Here is a 21,136-nt window from a genome sequence, read left to right on the forward strand (position 1 = left end):
GAGGCAAAGTAGTTGTTCAGAGGCTTTTTAAAAAGGAATTTATTAATTATTAATTAATTTTGTTGTTAATCCTCACCTGAGGATATTTTTCCATTGATTTTTAGAGTGTGGAAGGGAGAGAGAGAGAAACATAGATTGGTTGCCTCCAACTAGGGCAGGACTGTGAGCCTGCAACCAAGGTACATGCCCTGGACTGGAATCGAACCCAGAACCCTTCAATCTGTGGGCTGACGTTCTACCCACTGAGACAAACCAGCTAGGGCAAAATTTTTTTTTCTTCTTCTTAATAAACTAGAGACCTGGTGCACGAAATTTGTGCATGGGGTGTGTGTCCCTCAGCCCAGCCTACACCCTCTCTAATCTGGGACCCCTTGAGGCATGTCTGACTGCCCGTTTAGGCCCGATCCTTAAATGGACAGTCAGACATCCCTCTTACAATCCAGGACTGCTGGCTCCTAACGCTTGCCTACCTGTCTGATTGTCCCTAACCACTTCTGCCTGCCAGCCTGATCACCCCCTAACCACTCCCCTGCCAGCCTGATTGAAGCCTACCTGTTCCTGCCAACCTGATTGCCTCTAACTGCCCTCCCCTGCCAGCCTAGTCACCCCTAAATGCCCTCCCCTGCTGGCCTGGTTGCCCCCAACAGCCTTCCCCTACAAGCCTGGTAGCCCCTAACTGTCCTCCCTTGCAGGCCTGGTTACCCCCAACTGCCCTCCCCTGCTGGCCGGGTCACCTCTAACTGCCCTCCCTTGCCAGCCTATTCCCCCCCAACTAACTGCCCCTGCCGGCCTGGTCACCCCCAACTGTCTTCCCCTGAAGGCCTGGTTGCCCCTAATTGCCCTCCCCTGCTGGCCTGATTGTCTACAACTTCCCTCCCCTGCCAGCCATCTTGTGGTGGTCATCTTGTGTTCACATGGGGACGGCCATCTTGTGTGTTGGAGTGATTATCAATTTGCATATCACCTCTTTATTATATAGGATTGCCTGCTGCAGAACTTAGCCCCATTTCATACTGGACATTTGCCCTTTCTTATTGACTTGCAAGATGTTCTTCTATATTAACTCTTTGCACTCCGCTGTCCCCTCTCAGGGGACATTGCAGTTTATTAGTGATTACGGGGAATTGAGTTATTTCAACGCAACTTTTTGAGACATGCATGTTTCCCTGAAGTTTTATCTTGAAATGGCACAAGAAATTAAATCAAAATATCGTAAAATTACTAAGATATATACAAGAAATGTCAGCGGGTTTTGTGTCGGACAAGAACGTGAGATGCGTGCTCACGACGGTCCGAGCACTTCGCAACGCCACTTGAAAAGAGCGATAAGGGGAGTTTGTATTAGAAAGGTCGGTTTTCGAACATAGCGCGCACTGTATAGTGAGATATATAAGTACAAATAAACAAGTCTACATCTGGAGGAAAAGATTTTCAAAGCTGAGCTCATTTTGGTTTCAAGCTTCGAGCAGTGCACACAGATCTAACGAGCGAGAAAATTGGAAAAGTGATTCTTTTCTTAGTGAATAAATTGTTTGGTGAAAGCTATTTTGGTAAATATCATCTTGTCAGTTAGTAATAACAATTAGAAACTTATCATACTGTACAAAATTATAAATAAAATATTGTTTTTTTTGCAAATATACATTCCTCGATGTCACCCAATTCATATAAGTCCAATATCATTATAATACGTTACTTGGTTCCAAAATTATACTAAATAATACGAGGGTCTGTAAATGCACGTTTCCGCCGCAAAGTAGCGTCGAGAGTAGCTGGTAGCCAATGTCCAGAATGGTTCGGAGTGCAAAGGGTTAAGAATATCAATTCTTCACCAGTTAGGCATCAATGTGAAGTATCTTTTTAATAGTTTACCATACTTTAATTATGTGAATGGTGGGTTCTGTCTAGCATTCTCATTGTTTGTGTAGTCTGTTTCCTTGGACTTTTCTGGCTCTATGGCCCCAATAAGAAATGCTTTCTTCAATATGAGATATCAGTTCCATTTTAATGTCTCCCATTCTGATGGCTAGATGCCATCTCTTGTTGACGTAAACAGCACTACTGCTAAAATGCAACAGTATACAGAATTAAAGATGATCCATCTTTGAAGGATATTATATTATATGTATACTAATATATGTATACTAACATGAAAAACTAAAAATTATCTTTATTTATAAATTAAATTATCTACATTTGTAAAGCTTAAATACTATATTTTTACCAACAACATGAATACATCCTTTCTATGAAAAAGTAATTCTTTTAATCTAGGAAAAACAGTAGAAGAATGGAAAGTTTTAAAGGTATAATTCCTGAGACTTACTACATATTACTGTCTCCATAGTTTTGCCTTCTACAGAATGTCACAGAGATGGAATCATACAGTATGTATCCTTTTGAGATTGGCTTTTGTCACTTATTAATACATATTAAGACTCCTCCATGTATTTTTATGGCTTGACAGCCCATTTCTTTTTAGTTCTGAATAATATTCCATTGTCTGGAGATGTCACAGAAGGATAAAATGTATCCTTCAGTTTATTCATAAATTCACCTACTGAAGGTGCATTTGTTGCTTCCAAGTTTTGGCAATTATGAATAAAACTGCTATAAATATCTGTGTGCAGGTTTTTGTGTTGACATACATTCTTCAGCTTTTTCAGGTAATCACCAAGGAGCATAACTGCTGGTCACATGGTATGAACACATTTAGTTTTATATTATTATTCCTATTTTACAGATTAAGAAATTAAGACAAAGACAAGTCAAATAACTTGCCTAAAATAGTAGATCTGGGATTTGAAAACCCACAGTTCAGCTCCAGAGTTTGTGCTCTGAACCATTATACACACAACTTCTCAATAATAAAGACCTCACACTACACAAAAGCTTATTAATCTATGCATTCTAACTCAGTTACACTGGATTCTGCACAATTTATAATTTCTTTGCTTGCAAGAAACTTTTCAGATCTCCCTTCCCACAGTGAGATTTTCAAATTTGTTTTACTTTGATCCTTCATCCAAATCTTCATTCAGTGCTATCCAAAACATGTATCAAGAACACAGCCCCTTACATTTCAGTCTCCTTCCTTCCGACAGAAACACAAATATAGCTGGCCTGAACATTCTATCTAATAAAAGAGTAATATGCAAATTGACCATCATTCTTACACAAAAGATGGCCGCCCCTATGTAGTCAAAAATGGCTGCCCCCATGTGGACACAAGGTGGCTGGCAGGGGAAGGCAGTTGTTGGTGATCAGGCCAGCAGGGGAGGGCAGTTGAGAGGGATCAGCCCAGCAGGGGAGGGCAGTTGGGGTGACCCAGACTGCAGGCAAGGGCAGTTGAGGGACCAACATGGGAGGGCAGTTGAGGGAGATCAGGCCTGCAGGGGAGGGCAGTTGAGGGTGACCAGGCCAGCAGGGGAGGGCAGTTGAGAGGGATCAGGCCAGCAGGGGAGGGCAGTTGGGGTGACCCAGACTGCAGGCAAGGGCAGTTGAGGGACCAGCAGGGGAGGGCAGTTGAGGGTGATCAGGCCTGCAGGGGAGGGCAGTTGAGGGTGACCAGGCCAGCAGGGGAGGGCAGTTGAGAGGGATCAGGCCAGCAGGGGAGGGCAGTTGGGGTGACCCAGACTGCAGGCAAGGGCAGTTGAGGGACCAGCAGGGGAGGGCAGTTGAGGGTGACCAGGCCAGCAGGGGAGGGCTGTTAGGGGCAATTGGGCCAACAGTGGAGCAGTTAGGCATCAATCAGACTGGCAGGGGAGTGGTTAGGGGGTGATTAGGCTGGCAGGCAGAAGTAGTTAGGGACAATAAGGCAGGCAGGCAGATGAGTGGTTGGGAGCCAGCAGTCCTGGAATGTGAGAAAGATCCCAGATTGGAGAGGGTGCAGGTTGGGCTGAGGGACACACACACACCTTCCCCTGTGCACAAAATTCATGCACGGGGCCTAGAGTAAGGTTGTAAAATCCAGACACATTTTTGATACACCTGCTGTCACTTACTGTGTGATCTTTGGCATATTTATTAACATCTGAGATTAACTCTCTGTCTAGTTGTTGAAAGATTACCTGAGAGCATGTATAACAAGCATGTCAAACTCGTGTCCTACGGGTTGCATGCCTCATTAATTTGGACCATGTTAGCCTTTGAGTTTGACATGTTTGCTATATACAGACTTAATTTATGCCTGGTCCATATTCAGTTTGTTCTTAATACAGTAGTCAGAGTGATCTTATTAACTTCAGCTGGCTCATGTCATCCCTCTTCAAAATCCTTCTAGCTACCCTATTTGCAATTTAAATCAGCTCTCCTTCCCTGTTTCACTTTTCTCCTCTGGACTTAGGAAGAAAACCTAACACACATCTTATTTACTTACTTGTTTCGTGTATTGTCTGCCTCCCCCTGCTAAAATGTAAGCTAAATGAAGGCACAGATTTCTGTCTGCTTTGTCAACTATTCTGTCTCCAAAACCTACAACAGGACCTGACACATAGTAGGGGCACAATAAAGATCCGTTGAATGAATAAATGAATAAAGATAAACGCTCAATAAAAGGTAGCTGCCACCACCACCATTATCATTTAATCTCTCTGAAACTCACTTTTTCACCTGTAAAGGAGTGGTGATCATGCCTTAGCTAATTCAAGGTAATTGCTAATAACATATCAATGACATGACAGAGCCACTATGCAAATACAAGACTTTACTTGGTTTTCCTTATCACATCTATATCTTCAACTTGTTGCTGATCTTCACTTGACATATTTGTATTTCTTCTAATTCCCTGAAGATTGAATCTGTTTTCTTTTCCAACAAATATGCATGGTGACAATAACTCCAACCCTCAGCCCATTTTTTTTCTCTCCTTTAAGATGCCTTTGCCTGATAACAATTACACATTTTATTCACATCTCCTCCTCCTGAAGGACTGATTTATTCAGTGGCTCAAATGCTAAAACATAGTTTCCTAATATTATAGTAGTGCTAGTGGCCTGGTGCATAGATTAGTGAACATTGAAAGGAAATTAATTAGGAGAAATATTTTAATATCACTATTCGCCCTTTTTCTATAATAGAAGTGTCAGAGATGAAAGAAAATTAGTAAAATGTATATAAAAATAATATGTTTATTAATAAACAATAACATGATATAACAAAGACATAATATAAAAACATTGATAAATTGATTAAACTTATTCTAATATCTCCCCGTATACCACATTAAGAGTAAAAATACTCTAAGAGTGCTTGACTAATTTCCCTTGTGATGAAGTATTTACTACTTTAACTTTAAAAGTCACACGCTCTTTGAACTTGAGAGAAAGTAACATGTAACTGACCATGAAAACGGGTTCAGGGAGGAATATTCCTATACTGTCTAGAATTTGTCCTTGTGATTTATTAATAGTCAACGCAAATGCTGGTATCATGGGACACTGTCTTCATATTCATTTAAATGGGAGGCAGTGTCAGATTTCTCAGTAGCATGATGATTGCATCTACTTTCATTTTTAGTTTATGACATGGTATTCCCAAAGGAGTAATAATACTAAGAAATTCGATGGGAAATTTTCCTTTTTGGCATTATCTGAGGAATCGATGGAATCATCACTCAAATGTCAACAAAAACAACCAAAGTCACAATCGACAATAACAGATCAAAACACACACATGCGATTAGCACCAGTGAGAGTTTATATGTATCATGCATGCATAAGTCAATGCTTATTTTTAAATTGCCAGTGTGTGTCATATGTACCAGCCAGCTGGTTGGTTGGGCAGACAAATAGCTGGTCACTTAACCTTTTATATATATACTAGGGGCCCAGTGCACGAAATTTGTGCACTGGGGAGGGGTCCCTCAGCCCAGTCTGCCCCCTCTCACCTACTGGGAGCCCTCACGGAATGTCCTACGAATGGCGTAGGCCCACTCTCCCCGTTGGGAGTGGACCTAAGCCACAGTCTGGCCTCCCTTTTTGGCAGGTGACCGGGCTGGTCAGGGGAAGGCACCAGCCCCATCACCCCACTGCTGCAGCCATTGCCAGTCACTGCAGCCGCCAAGGTATTTTCATCAACACGAACTCCAGTCCCTTCACCATGAAAAAATGATAACTTTATTTAAGCATTTTCAAGATGTGTCTTTCATAGGATATGACATTTCTTTCTTTTTCTTTTTATCCTCACCTGAGGATATGTTTCCATTGATATTTTCCCCTTCTCTCTGATTCCCAAGCCAAAAGCCTCCGCCCCAGGTTTAGGCCTGGGAAGAGGTCCCCCTCCTCCCCCACCAAGAATCTCTTGGAAAGAGAGAAACATTGATGTGAGAGAGAAACATCGATTGGTTGCTCCCACACATGTCCTGACCAGGGCCAGGGATCGACAACATAAACAGAATCCAGGAGACACACCTTCACAACCTCTGATCGTAGGCTCGGCCCCTTCCCAAGCCTAAACCTCCGCCCCAGACCTTAGGCTTGGGAATGGGTTTCCCCCAGCACCTCCCCAAGCCTAAAGCCTTCAGGCCAGGCTTTAGGCTTAGGAAGAGGTTACCCCCGCATCCCTCCTCCTCCTCCTCCCCCCCTGTCCCCCACACCTCTGATCCTAGGCTTGGCCCCTTCCTAAGCCTAAAGCCTCTGCCCCAGGCTTTTGGCTTGGAAAGGAGTTCCCTCCAGAACCTCTCCAAGCCTAAAGCCTCCGCCCCAGGCTTTAGGCTTGGGAAAGAGTTCCCCCACCCGCACCTCTGATCACAGACTTGGCCCCTTCCCACACCTAAAGCCTCTGCCCCAGGCTTTAGGCTTGGGAAGGGAACCCCTGCCTCTCTGATCGCAGGCTCAGCCCCTTCCTAAGCCACTGCCTGATGGCCGGCTGGGAGTGACCTGGGTGCCGAGGGGATTCCCTGGACCCAGGTATGCGTGCAAATTAACCACCATCTTTGTTGGATTATTTGCATACTCACTCTGATTGGCTGTGGGCGGTCAATTTATTTATTTAAATATATTTTATTGATTTTGAACAGAGAGGAAGGGAGAGAGATAGAGAGTTAGAAACATTGATGAGAGAGTCATCGATCAGCTGCCTCTTGCACACCCCCTACTGGGGATATGCCTGTAACCAAGGTAAATGCTCTTGACTGGAATCGAACCCGGGACCCTTCAGTCCCCAAGCTGACGCCCTATCCATTGAGCCAAACCGGTTTCAGCTGTGGGCGGTCAATTTACATGTTTCTCTATTATTAGGTAAGACTAGAGGCCTGGTGCATGAAATTTGTGCATTGGGGGGGGAGTCCCCTCAGCCTAGCCTGCACCCTCTCCAATCTGGGACCACTGGCTCCTAACTGCTCACCTGCCTGCCTGTCTTATCACCCCTAATTGCCCCCTCTGCTGGTCTGGTCACCCCCAACTGTCCCCTTCTGCCAGCCTTGTCACCCCCAACTGCCCCCCCCCCCCACTGGCCTGGTTGCCACTGCCCCCCCACCTCCCTCGGGCCTGGTCATCCCATGCAGCCTGCTGTTCAGTTATTTGCTTGCCCCTCACTAACCCCCCTGCCGGCCTGGTCGCCTCAAGCAGCCTGCTGCTCAGTTGAGTTGTTTGGTCAATCTTCACTGACCCCCCTGCCAGCCTAATCACCCCACACAGCCTGTTGGGTCATCTGTTCAGTTGTATGATGGTCCCTTAGGCTTTTATTATTATAGATACTAGAGGGAATGGGGGAGGATCCCTCACCCTGGCTTGTGCCCTCTCACAGTCTTGGACCCCTCACTCATTACCACCCGCCTGCTCACTGCTCCTTACACTCAGCTCACTAATCCTTATAGCACTGCTGCTGCCGTGGAAGCAGGAGAGGCTCCCGCCATCGCAGCTGCACTCGCCAGTCTTGAGCTTGGATTCTGGCTGAGCAGCACTCACCCTGTGGGAGCACGCTGACCACCAGGGGGCAGCTTCTGCGTTGAGCGTTTGCCACCTGGTGGTAACTGGTCATTCTGCCAGTAGTTCCAGCGTTCAGTCAATTTGCATAGCAGGATTTTATTATATAGGATATATTTTTGTCCTTAGAGAATTAAAGTATTCCTTATGATTCTTTATGTAGTAAAACAAAACAGACTTATTTTAAACTGAAAAGTCCTCATTTCTGAATCTGCAACCTCAAATAAATGACAGAACTATATAAAATCCCTTTTCTCCTCAAGTCACCCCTGAGGTAACTTTTTAAAAACACCTTTTCTTTTTATAGCTTTCCCTCCCCCCAAGCCTTTCTTTTTTTTTTCCTTTTTTTCTTTTAAATATATTTTATTGATTTTTTACAGAGAGGAAGAGAAAGGGATAGAGAGTTAGAAACATCGATAAGAGAAAATCATCGATTAGCTGCCTCTTTCACATCTCCTACTGGGGATGTGCCCATAACCAAGGTACATACCCCTGACCGGAATCGAACCCAGGACCTTTCAGTCCACAGGCCGATGCTCTATCTACTGAGCCAAACCAGTTTTGGCTCCCCCCCAAGCCTTTCTAACATGGTAAGTCCCCATAAGTCCCCAGGGAAAGCACTAAGGGCTGCGGCGAATATACATGTCTAGAAGTTCTCTATGGACTTCACTGGCTCCTGTGATCTCTCATATCTTAAATACACCTTAGGAAGAGTCCTCACTCTCAGAAGACTTGTCACAGGTCAGGGAAAAACAACACTACATCAAGATTCTCAAGATTTTATCATTTAAATATACTGTTTAGTTCAAATTCTTCAGGAAACACATTATGATAAGACAGATAGATAAATGAATCTGGTTTTCACAAACAAGATTTCCATATTCCCTTGCATTTTCTCACAAACAGCCAAATCTGACTAGTTATTCTTATAGGTTTAAATTTATTTATTTTACTTTTTTTTTTTTTTTTTTTAAGAGAGAGTGGAAATGTGAGAGGGAGGGGAAAGAGACAAACATTGATGTGAGAGAGAAACATTGATTGGTTGCTCCCACACATGTCCTGACCAGGGCCAGGGATCGAACCTGCAACCCAAGTACATGTCCTTGATCCAGAATCGAACCCGTAACGCTTTGGTGCACTAGCCAACACACTAACTACTTAGTTTGCATTTACCTAACAGTAGGTAATTCATACAGATTATTGTGAAGGTGTGTCTCCTGAATTCTGTTTATGTTGTCAAATCACAAAGCCTTTTAACAGTTTCTGAGCCAATTTTCACAAAATCTTGAAATATAATACAATCTCAGCCAAAATCCCAGCAAGTGATTTCATGAACATCAACAAAATGATTCTAAAGTTTATATGTAGAAGCAAAAAACCTAGAATAGCCAGCACAATATTGAAGGAAAAGAACAAAGCTGAATGACTGACACTAACTTCATGACTTAGGACAAAAAGTAATCAAGACAATGTGGTATTGATAAGAGAACAGACACACAGATCAATGGAACACAACAGAGAGCTCAGAAACAAACCCACATAAGTATAGTCAACTAATGTTTAACAAAGGAGACAAGACAATACAATGGAGCAAAGACAGTCTCTTCAACAAATGATGCTGGGACAACTGGATATCTACCATGCAAAAAACAAAACAAAACAAAAAAAAAACAGAATTAAGACAGACTTTATGCTCTTCACATTAACTCAAATGAACAACAGACATAAATGTGAAATGTAAAACTATAAAAGATAACAGGAGAAAACCTAGATGACACTGGGTATGGTGATACCTTTTTAAATACAACAAAGACACAATACATGAAAGAAATAATAAATTGGACTTAAAATCTGATCTGCTGAAGACAAGAATGAGAAGTCACAGACTTGGGGAAAAATATTTGCAAAAAACACATGATTGTTATCCAAAATTTATAAAAACTCTTAAAACACAATAAGAGAACAACCTGATTAAGAAATGGACCAAACATCTTAACAGATACCTCCCCAAAGAAGATATACAGATGCAAATAACATATGAAAAGATACTTCATGTTATGTCATCAGGGAAATGCAATTAAAACAATAATGAACCTTGGCCAGGGTAGTTGGTGCGTCATCCTGAACACCGAAGGCTGAGAGTTTGATTTCTAGTCAGGGCACATTCCCAGGTTGCAAGATTGATCCCAGGTTAGAGCACAAGTGGGAGGCAACTGATCGCTGTTTCTCTCTCACATGGATGTCCTCTCTCTTTCCTCCTCTCCATTCCTCTCTCTCTCAAATGAATAAAAACATATCCTGGGTAAGGATTTTAAAACAACAACAACAACAACAAAATACTAATATATATCTATGAGAATGGCAAAAATCTGGAACACCAGATGTTGATTAAGATATGGAGCAACAGGAACTCACATACATGACTTATAGAAATGCAAAATAATATAGGCAGTTTGGTGATTTCTTACAAAACTAAACATTCTCTTACTATATACATCAGCAATTGCACTCCTTGGTATTTTCCCTAAGGAACTAAAAACTATGTCCATGCAAAAAACGTGCACCTGGGAGAGACAAAATGGTGGAAGACTAGATAGACGGGTTCTGAGCCTTGTCCCGAAGCAGAAAGAGAGAGCAGCTGAGGGTTGCGGTGGGAGTGTTGATTAGCAAGCTAAGAGACAGGCGAACTCCAGGAGAAAGTGGGGGTCTGCTGATCAGGGTGCCCCTGACAGCGGGGCTGGGTCCCCTCCTGAAGCTACCTACGGGCTTGGACGGGGAAATCTTGCCATCTTTAAAGGAAGAGTGCATCTTGCCAGAGGCCTGAATACCCACAGCAGCAGCGATTGCAGAGCAACTGTGAGCCCCAGAACACTGGTCCCAGGTGGCGCAAACATTTGGACTCAAAGGAGCGCACCACCACCCGGCAAAAAGGTCAGATTTCGCGGAGATAGGGTGAGTCCCCGCAGCGGAAGATAGAAGCCCGCACACGCTGGGTGCGCGGAAACTGGAGGACTGGGACCATGTTTACAAGGAGAAGCCCCTGGCTGTTGGGCTGGTGTCACCCGTGAATATGGACGGGGCTCCTATAGGGAAGATATCTAAAGAGCAACACGTTTTGATCTGACTCTGAGGCATATCCGGAGAATTACAGGGGAGTGCAGTCTGCTCGGACTTTCCCCCCCTCCGCAGATCAGTGTCACAGAGAGGAAAAAAGCAAGCTAGAGAGGCTTTAGAGCCCTGGAAGTCAACCCAGAAACACTGTCACCCAGAAGCTAAATCACAAATTGACCCTAGTGTAATAAAAAATCAAAGCAAGGCCTGCTTAAAAATCAGGACCGGATTACAACACTGAGGAGCAGTGAAACACAGGGAACTGCAATACTGTCCGGACTGGGAAACAGGCGTGCCAAACAGAACGATAGAGGAAGTGAATGACCTTCACTACTACACATTTTATTTAATTTTTTAATTTTTAATTTTTGTTTTTTATTTTCATTATTTGCAACATTTACTCAAGAAACTATTTTTTTCTTTTTTCCTCACTTGATTTTACCTTTTTAATTAATACATTTTTATTTGTAATCAGCATTATTACTACTACTACTATGTTACCTTTTTTGTCTTATTTACTTTTGTTTATTTTTATTATTTTTTAAGTGTCATATTATTTGCTCTTTATTTTACTTCGGGATTAGTGTTCTACAGTCTATTTTTACCTTTTCTTCACCAACGCTTTCTCAACCCTACCTTTATGACATCACTCTCTTCCTAACCTTTCCTTCTTTGGTGTCCTGTTTATCTTAACCTTTTCCTGCTCTAGATTTTCCCTATTCTTTCTGTTTACCACCTCCTAAAATTTCACCCTATTTGTGTATATCTAATTTCCAACCCCCTATTCCAAGCCCATACACACCTCCCTTTCCGCTGTCCTAAAAAACAAACAAACAAAAAACAGCCTTTTTCTCTATCCCCTTGAAGTTGTATGTTAAATGTTAACTATATCGAAGTTTTATGCTTTTTTGTGAGATTCTTTTGCTTATTGTTTTTGTTTGTATGCTTTTGTTAGCTGTGTTTGAGTTCGTCATTATTTCTTTCCCTTTCCTTGCTTGATATTAGTTGGTGTTGTAAACTGTATTAATCTCCAGATACTTGTTGCTGGCACTTGCTGTGATTAAGGGTTGTTCTATTGGGGGTGAACAGGGGGTGATCAGGCTGGCAGGCAGAAGCAGTTAGGGGCAATCAGGAAAGCAGGCAAGTGAGCAGTTGGGAGCCAGCAGTCCTGGATTGTGAGAGGGATGTCCAAATGCCCGTTTAGGCCCTATCCTGGTGGGATCGGGCCTAAACGGGTTGTCAGACATCCCTCAGGGGGTCCCAGATTGGAGAGGGTGCAGTTGAAGAAGGTGCAGTTGGGCTGAGGGACACCCCCCCCACCCCCTGTGCATGAATTTCATGCACTGGGCCTCTAGTTACGAAATAAGATCGCTAAAAGAATAATTATTCTATGATCTCTTTACAACAACTAAGACCATTAAGGGCATTCACACTTTAAGAATACACAATTCCATGTTTGAAATATCTAATCATTTGCATCAGGTGGAATAGAAGAAAATTATCTAAATAAGAATACTTTTCCCATGTGCACCAGGAATCACACACAATCAAAGAGAGAAGAAAACCTCCCCTGTGGTCTTGCTTCTCATTTCTGTTCTCAATAAGCTTTGCTCAAAGGAAAGAAAACACTGAACTAGAGTCAGCTAATTGTGTAAAGCCTTTTACTGATAAAATTAGGCGGGCTAGGTTAGATGCATGCTAGGTCCTTTGCAAAACATTCTAAAAGAATAGAGAAAATGTGGAAATTAGTCAGCCCTGGGGCTGAGAAAATGAACTCAGCTATGAGGAAGAAAGGGATAAGCAGTCCAATAACAGTGCTCACTAGGACATAGTAAAGGTAAGCCTTTCCGGGTAAGCTGCTAATACGAAGTACAGAGATATAAGGCAGGTTCAAGAAATAACAATGATGACTGTGAATACTATAAAGTTTCCAGGTCAGATGGTCAGTATCTAGAAAGAACCTGGCCTGCAGAGCTCAGGTGGGGGAACTGGGAAAGACAGATATTAGCATTAGCTGCAGCACATTATTTCAGCAATGTATTAAAATATTAAAAATTGACAGAATGGTAAAACATTTCTCCTAAAGAAAGTCAAATACAAAAATTGTGCACATAGCATACAAAAAAAAATAAATAGAAAGAGAAAAGTCTCTTTTATAGATTTGAAAGAGATTGACTAAAATACTGATAATGGGAGTATGACTGACTTTCATTCTTTTACTAGAGGCCTGGTGCACAAATTCGTGGAGTGGGGTTCTAAGGGGTGGGGGAGAAGGGACATGATGGGCCCTCTGGGTGGGTTGTGGGACGGCCTTGCTGGCCTGGGATCCAGGTCTGTCCCACTGACTTTTGCGCTGGTTGTCTGGAGCCACCTGGTGGACGCTTTTATATTTCTTCCTTGCAGAGCATCTGAGGGGAAGAAGCTGCGGTGTCAAGGTTGACTTCTAGGAGGCAGGCAGCACTGTCAGGATTGTGCCTGCGGCACTGGTCCATCAATGCCTGGCCCTTTCTCTGGAGATTGGACCTGCAGGACTATGGAGAAAGTGAGTGGCTGCCGCTGGGCTGGTGGGCCACCTGGATGGTTGGTCAGCTGAGCAGCAAATTAGCAATAGATGTAATAAAACTGCTAGAGAGTTTGAGGTAATATACAAAAGGCAAAATGGTGTTTAAAAGTTGGGCCATTTTCTTTGCAACAGAAACATTTTTAACTTGAATATATGTCACTCAACTCTAAACACATTTTTGTTCAGGTACCTCCCCCTTCCCTACAATCTGAGAAAGAATCCCAGCATATGCTTTTATTTTCCCATGTTACTCCAAGCGCCTCAATGCTTTGTCTTCAGCAAATAAAGTAAAAAATAAAAATGGCGAAGGATTGGCTGTAAAGGTTTGACAAAAATGTAAAATATTAACTATGTGTAATTGACTAGATAAACCTTCCTTCAGAGATTCCCCCAAGAAAACCCTCCTGTGGGTGGGGATGGGTTGGTGGCTGGTGTGGGGCAAAGGGAATCAGAATTCAGGAAGGAAAGGAGAAATGGATTTTCTTCCCCTGGTGGGTGGTTTGAGTGTCTTAATTTATCCTGCAGAGCAATTTAATAAATGGATTCTTTGGTCCCTAGTCTAACAATAAGATAACAACTCTAAAAGAACTGAAATCATGTGACTGAAAAGCATTGGCCTGTGGACCGAAGCGTCCCTGCTTGGATTCCTGTCAAGGGCATATGCCTGGGTTTCGGGCTTGATCCCCTGTAGGGGGCGTGGAGCAGCCTATCAATGATTCTCTCATCATTGATGTTTCTCTCCCTTCCTCTCTGACATAAATAAAAATATATTGTTTTTAAAAAAATGCTACCTGGATCACCAAATGGAATCACCCAGGAGAGTGGTTAAAATGCAGACCCCCCAGGCCTGGTTCTAGACACCCAATCCACATTTCTGAAGCAGGGTTGGGAATTTGCATCTGCTAAAAGTCACAAGGTGGAATTCTTTTATTTTATTTTACTTTATTTAATCCTCACCCAAGAATATTTTTCCCAATGATTTTTAGAGAGTGAAGAGAGAGGGAGAGGAAGAAATAAATATCAATTGGTTGCCACCCACATGAGCCCCAACCAGGGCTGGGGATCGAACCTGCAACTGATGTGATTTTGGCTAGACTCTAACCTGGGAACTTTCAGTCCTCAGGACCATACTCTATCCAAACTGGCTAGGGCCACAAGGTGGAATTCTGGTGCACAAGGAGGTGGGGACACGCCCAGACTGGAGGCGAGACAGGACGAGCAGGTGGGTTTGGAGCCAAGCTGACTCGGTTTAAATCTCAGTTCTTCCATTAACAGCTCTGACCGCGGCAAATCCCTCAAACCCTCTGAGCCTCCGCTTCTCTTACAGAAAGTGGGATGAGGCTTCCCTTGCCATGAAGACCAAATTAAACTACCTGTGAGGTGTGTGTGTGTGAATGCTTTGCTTTACACCTTAATGTACTAGATGTACCAGTTAATAATGCATGCTTTTTTTCAATAGATGGAGTTACCCCCTTGTTGATATATATTCGGCTTGATATGTATGCTATTTTGTTGTATTGACAGCAAGCTTCAGAACTTCATATGTCAAATTTTCTGAAGGTGTTAACATCATAGATATTTTTACGCTTAAAGTAATTAAGAATTTCATGCCAAAAAAAAAAAAAAAAGAGCATTTGCGGGAAGTTTTATTACTTTATTTTGAAGAAAAAGTTATCGTATACTTCAGGAAGCTTATGGTGAACATGCTCCATCTCAAGATACTTGTGAACGCTGGTTTAAATGCTTTAAAAATGATTATTTCAATGTGAAATGCAAAGAACATCCAGTCAACCGAAAAAGTTTGAAGACCAACAATTACAAGCATTATTGAGTGAAGATGCATGTCAAACTCAAAAACAACTTGCAGAAAGATAAAACGCTGTTCAGCAAATGCACAAAATGACGGGTTGATCCAGGTCAACCATCAACATTGACTGCAAGGCCAAATCGCTACGGAAAGAAGACAATGCTCTTGGGATCAGGAAGGTGTGGTGTATTACAAGCTCTAAAACCAGGTGATACTGATTAATACTGATTGCTACCAACAACAAATAATCAATTTGAACCGCTCTTTGATAATGAAATGACCAGAATGTGCCAGAAGACATGGCAAAGTAATTTTGCTTCATGAAAACACACCACCACACACTTCAAAACCAGTTAAAGACACGTTAAAAGATCTTGTCTGGGAAGTATTAAACCACTTGCAGTATTCATCAGACCTTGCTCCTTCAGATGACCACTTGTTCTCATCGATGGCACACGCCCTTTCTGAGCAGCAGTTGAAAACATACAAAGAAGTGGAAAATTTGGTCTCTGAATGGTTTGCCCCAAAGCAAGAAAAGTTATATTGGGTCGGTATCCACCAATTACCTGAAAGATGGGGAAATGTGTAGCTAGTGATGGACATTTCTTTGAATAAAGCCTGTCTGATGTTTCTCTTGAAGTTTTTTCGTGTTTTCTTTGATTACAAAATCCGCCATTAACCGGTACACCTGGTACAGACAGTTCAGGAATGCTCGCATCTCTTCCCCTAAAGCAGAGTTTCGCACCTTTTCCTCATTATCCTCGTCTTTCTGGACATTTTCCCTCCTAAGCCCCTGCCTCCGGACACGGAGACGCACAGAGGCTGCACACCTGCTTCTGCTCCGCACCTTTGGGGGCGCGAGGCACGGAGCCGGCGAAGCCCGCTTTGCCCCCAAGAAGAGCGGGACCGCGGTGCTGAGGGGCCTCGGTCCGCCACCCCCACAGAGGCCGAGCCGGCACCCCCCCGCCCCCCCCCACAGAGGCCGAGCCGGCACCCCCCCCTCCCCCCGCCCACAGAGGCAGAGCCGGCACCCCCCCCACACAGAGGCAGAGCCGGCACCCCCCCCCCCCAGAGGCCGAGCCGGCACCCCCCCCCCCCCACAGAGGCCGAGCCGGCACCCCCCCCCCCCACCACAGAGGCCGAGCCGGCACCCCCCCCCCCCACCACAGAGGCCGAGCCGGCACCCCCCCCCCCCACCACAGAGGCCGAGCCGGCACCCCCCCCCCCCACAGAGGCCGAGCCGGCACCCCCCCGCCCCCCCCCCCAGAGGCCGAGCCGGCACCCCCCACCACCACCACCACCACAGAGGCAGAGCCGGTCCCCTCACAGGGGCAGAGCCGGGACCCGCCCCCCCCCCAGAGGCCGAGCCGGCACCCCCCCCCCCCCCCCCCCGCCCACAGAGGCCGAGCCGACACCCTTCACAGGGGCAGAGCTGGGCCCCTCACAGGGCAGAGCCGGTACCCCCCACACACACACCCACAGAGGCCGAGCCGGTACACACCCCCCCCCCCCTCAGAGGCCGAGCCGGTCCCCTCACAGGGGCAGAGCCGGCACACACACACACACACACCCCGGGACAGAGCCGGTCCCCTCACAGAGGCAGAGCGGGCACCCCCCGCCCCCCCAGGGTCAGAGCCGGCACCCCTCACAGAGGCCCCGGCGGCTCCCGGCGCGCGGTGACTTACTTTAACTCGCTGCCACCGTCAGAAAGCCGGAGCTTCCACCGGGAACCCACAGTCCGCTTCTCGAGACCAGGGCGGTCCGGCGGCGCGGGCCGGCAGCCCCGAACCTGCGGCCCGGGACCCCCTCCCCCGCACGGACAGCCCAGGCTCACCCCGTAGGAGCCGGACTTCAGGACGCCCGGGAGCCGCCGGCGCCGAGTACCTGCGGGGTCGGCCTCCTCCCGGCTCCGCCCGGTCGGCCCCGGCCGGCAGGGCTCTCCCAGCGGCGCTGCGAGCCTCCGCGGCGGGTCCCGGCCGCGGGCAGGACGGCAGCACCAACCTCCTCACGGCCTCAACCGCCGCCACACAACCGCCGCGCGCGCGGACACTCCCCCGGGCTGGTAGCCCCAGCCGAGGAGCCCCGCCTCCACCACCCCGTCCGCCCAATCGCCTCCTCGCTCCGCTGCACGTGAAGCGTGCCAGCCAATGGCAGCCCGTATTGGCCGTGACGCAACCGGAGGCGCTGGGTGCTCTCTGGCGAGCGGCGAGCGGCGCGGCCCCAGGGCGTCGGGAGCGCGAAGGGTCGGGGTTGCGGGCCTGGAGGACTCGGGGGGCCGCGCGGAGGAGGGCGAGGGCGAGCGCGTGAGGTGGCGGGCGGGCGGGCGGCGCTGGGCGGAGTGGGTGGGGCCGGGAGCGGGCGTGGGAGCTCAGGTCCAGCTGTGCTGAGACCAGCCTGGAAGGTCTGGGCAAGAAGGGAAGAATCCAGGGTGTGGGCCGCCCTCCCCCTTCCCCCCCAGGCTGGGAGCTGCTCCAGGTTCCCGCCTTTGTACTCCATCCTGGCTGACACTGGCCACCAGCTGTTACAGAAAACCGGAGAAGAACCAAGCAGCACTTAGAGAGATGGCGTTATATTTATTACCCGGGGTTCCAGAGGAAAATGTCTCTCAGATTCTGAGACCCAACATGGAGGAACTTTCCCTATTTATATGTTTTTACCTTCTTTGTCTCCCAAATAGGGGGTGTTTCTGGCCCCCTTTGCAAGTTCTTAAAGCCCTTATGTGGGTGGGCCTTAAGACCTCAACCAAAGGCCTGGCCTGGTGCCAGACTGATAATTTTGTCTGGGAAGGTTTAATAGCCTCTCTGAAGTGGGAATAGTCTTATTTTCCTTATTATTAAAGCAAGCATTTACAGAAGCCGAATAGCAGGGTTAAAATTTCAAAGAGCAGTTTTTATATGAGTGCTTCACCCGCCATCCCAGAATGTTCCCAAGGGCTCTGCTGGGGAGGGAAATGCTGAGATGAGCTGCTGGGGTTCATGGACATGTAACAGAAGCCCCCAGAATCTTGATATTCCAAACCCCTAAGATTTTTAAGACTGTACCATGGAAGAAAGTGTTAGGTAGGTACCCCGGGGATCCAGACTCTTCTGATTTTTCATCTTTACATATTGGCTTCCACCTCAAGTTTACCTCGTGGCCCAAAATGGTTGTTGGAGCAGCAGCCATCATATCCTTATTTTCCAAGTGGCCTGTCCAGAGCCTTGCCCAACAACTTCTACCCACACCTTATAGGTATAAGCCTAACCACATGGCCTCCCCCAGCTGGGAGATGTAGTCTAAGCACATTTCTGCCCTCAATAAAATCTCCTTTCAAAAAAGGGAAGGATGCATTTAAATAAGACAACTAGCAGGCCCTACTACATCCCACTGTTTTTTAACCTTTGCAGGAGTGAGTAGGATGTCCTGTATCACACAGCTCAGTAGAAATAAGTCCTTCCCCTGGCTGTGCTCAACAACTTACTAGGAAAAACATAGTCTGTGACCCCTGTGCTAGATGCTTTACATATATGTTCCTATTTAATTAACTCCGCAAGGCAGGCATTCCTAGCCCCATGATGCATATGAACACGAAAGAGAGTAACAGTAACAAACTGGAATGCAGAGGAGCTTTTTGATGGACCAAACAATTTGATGGGACTTGCTGCTCAGTATTGCAATCACTTGGGCCTAAAGCAGTGGTTGGCAAACCGAGGCTCGAGAGCCACATGCAGCTCTTTGGCCCCTTGAGTGTGGCTCTTCTACAAAATACCACGGCCTGGGCAAGTCTATTTTGAAGAAGTGGCAATAGAAGAAGTTTAGGTTTAAAAAGGCTCTCAAAAGAAATTTCAAACGTTGTACTGTTGACATTTGGCTCTGTTGACTAATGAGTTTGCCGACCTCTGGCGAAGAAAAGAATATAATTTTGTGCAAAACAAAGGGCACTGTACTCTAAGGCTGACAAGAATCAACAAACATGATGAGGATAAGACCACTGCCCTGTAGCTAGGGAAGCAGGCCTCACATGTTATACCAAAGAAAAGATATTGTCATGTCAAAAATACCAATAAGGTGGTGTAAAAACAAACATTTTTGGTAAACAATCTAAAAGAATTGAAATGCTTGAACTTCGTATTTGCCAGCATAGGCAACGAAACTCACTTTACGCATTCAATAAGCTTTAATGCCCATTGTATACTTGCTACTCCATTAAGCCTCGAGCGTTAGTGAGGGAAGGCAGACATTGCCCTGCCTTTAGGGAGAAAGGAAGTTCACAGACAATGTGAACATAGAACAACTGTGGGTGGTATGGGAGCAGGTGAGAAGGGCATCCAACCTGGAGGGGAAGCAAGGGAGGAAGGGTGTTGTCAGAAAAGACTTGTTAAAGAGATGATGACTGAACAGGGGCTTGAAAGTTGAACTGGAGGAAACCAAGCGCAGTGTAGGGAATGACAGCACAAAAATCAGTAAATGGCATAGAGGGTGGCACGTGCACCTGCTAGGCGGGTCTAAAGAGAGAGGAGGTAGGAGAGGGCGGTGCCTTGTTATGATGGCCATTCATGCCACGCCAAAAACGTGGCATCCTTTGGCCACTACTACAGATTCCTTCCTGGCTTTGGGAGGAGTCCTATTATCTTGTGTGCAGTCTTGGTGGGATTCTTAATTTAAACACCTCTGCTAGCCCAGCAGATGGATGGGCAGTTGACTCAAGCTAAGCCAATTGAAACATCACCAAGTGTGAGAGGGAAAGTAGGTAAGGAGAATATGGAAACATCTTCATTAGAGAGGAAGTGATGGGGTTTCTTTGGGTCATGAGAAGATGAGGAGATTGGATGGAAAGCCAAACCCAGGGTAGAGATGATGTGTGATGCTTTCCTATAGCCTGGATTCTTGGTATTTCATTTTGACATCTCATAACTGGATATAAATACTGTGTTTTATTGTCCAGCTGGCATGGTTCAGTGGTTGAGAATTGACCTATGAACCAGGAGGTCATGGTTCGATTCCTGGTCAGGGCACATGCCCAGGTTGTGGGCTTAGTCCCCAGTGTGGGGCATGTAGGAAGCAGGGGATTGATGATTCTCTCTCATCATTGATGTGTCTATCTCTCTCCCGCTCTCCTTTCCTGTCAATAAAAAATATATTTTTTAAAATTAAGTAACTACTGTATTTTATTCACTGGAAATATATACTCTATAGTTATTGTAATCATATTTTTAAAATACATTTATTGATTTCAGAGAGGAAGGAAGAGGGAGAGGTAGATAGAAACATTAATGATGAGAGAGAATCCTTGATCAGCTGCCTCCAGGACCAGAGATTGAACCCACAACCCGGGGATGTGCCCTGACTGAAAATTAAACTGTGACCTCCTGGTTCAGAAGTCAACGCCCATTCACTGAGCCACACAAGCTGGTCTGTAATCAGATTTTCTAATAAAAATTTAAATACTTAGTGTTTTAATTCAGTACTGTTATGGAAACTTCAGACTAGGTAGACATCATTTCTCTATGACAGTTTGGATGGGCTGTTCTATTAACACATTTTTTTTTGAGTAATTTGTGCAAAATCCCTGTACAATTTTACTATTATCCCATGTTCACCTAATAACCTTTGTGAAGTTTCAACCCAAGAACAAAAAGGTTTCCAATAGAAAAATAAATTCTGTGTTATTTATGTTATATGAGAATTCTACATACCTGGTGGATATCTTGAGACCACACCAAAGCACCACCCAACTAGTGCCAGAAAGAA

General features: G+C 45.4%; 1 protein-coding gene across 3 annotated transcripts in view; it reads right to left on the reverse strand.

Annotated features, from left to right (window-relative positions):
• Positions 1–17,456, reverse strand: part of PTPDC1 (protein tyrosine phosphatase domain containing 1) — a 68,077-nt gene extending 50,621 nt beyond the window's left edge. For 2 of the 3 annotated variants that reach the window (XM_084898966.1, XM_084898964.1), the window contains exon 1: positions 17,092–17,456. The gene's annotated coding sequence lies outside the window, so the exon portion shown is untranslated. The remainder of the gene's footprint in view (positions 1–17,091) is intronic. The other variant, XM_084898965.1, reaches the window with a different exon arrangement.
• Between the last annotated feature and the right edge of the window lie 3,680 nt (positions 17,457–21,136).

This window comes from Pipistrellus hanaki, assembly GCF_964339955.1.
Source record: "Pipistrellus hanaki genome assembly, chromosome: 11".
NCBI classification, from domain to species: domain Eukaryota; kingdom Metazoa; phylum Chordata; class Mammalia; order Chiroptera; family Vespertilionidae; genus Pipistrellus; species Pipistrellus hanaki.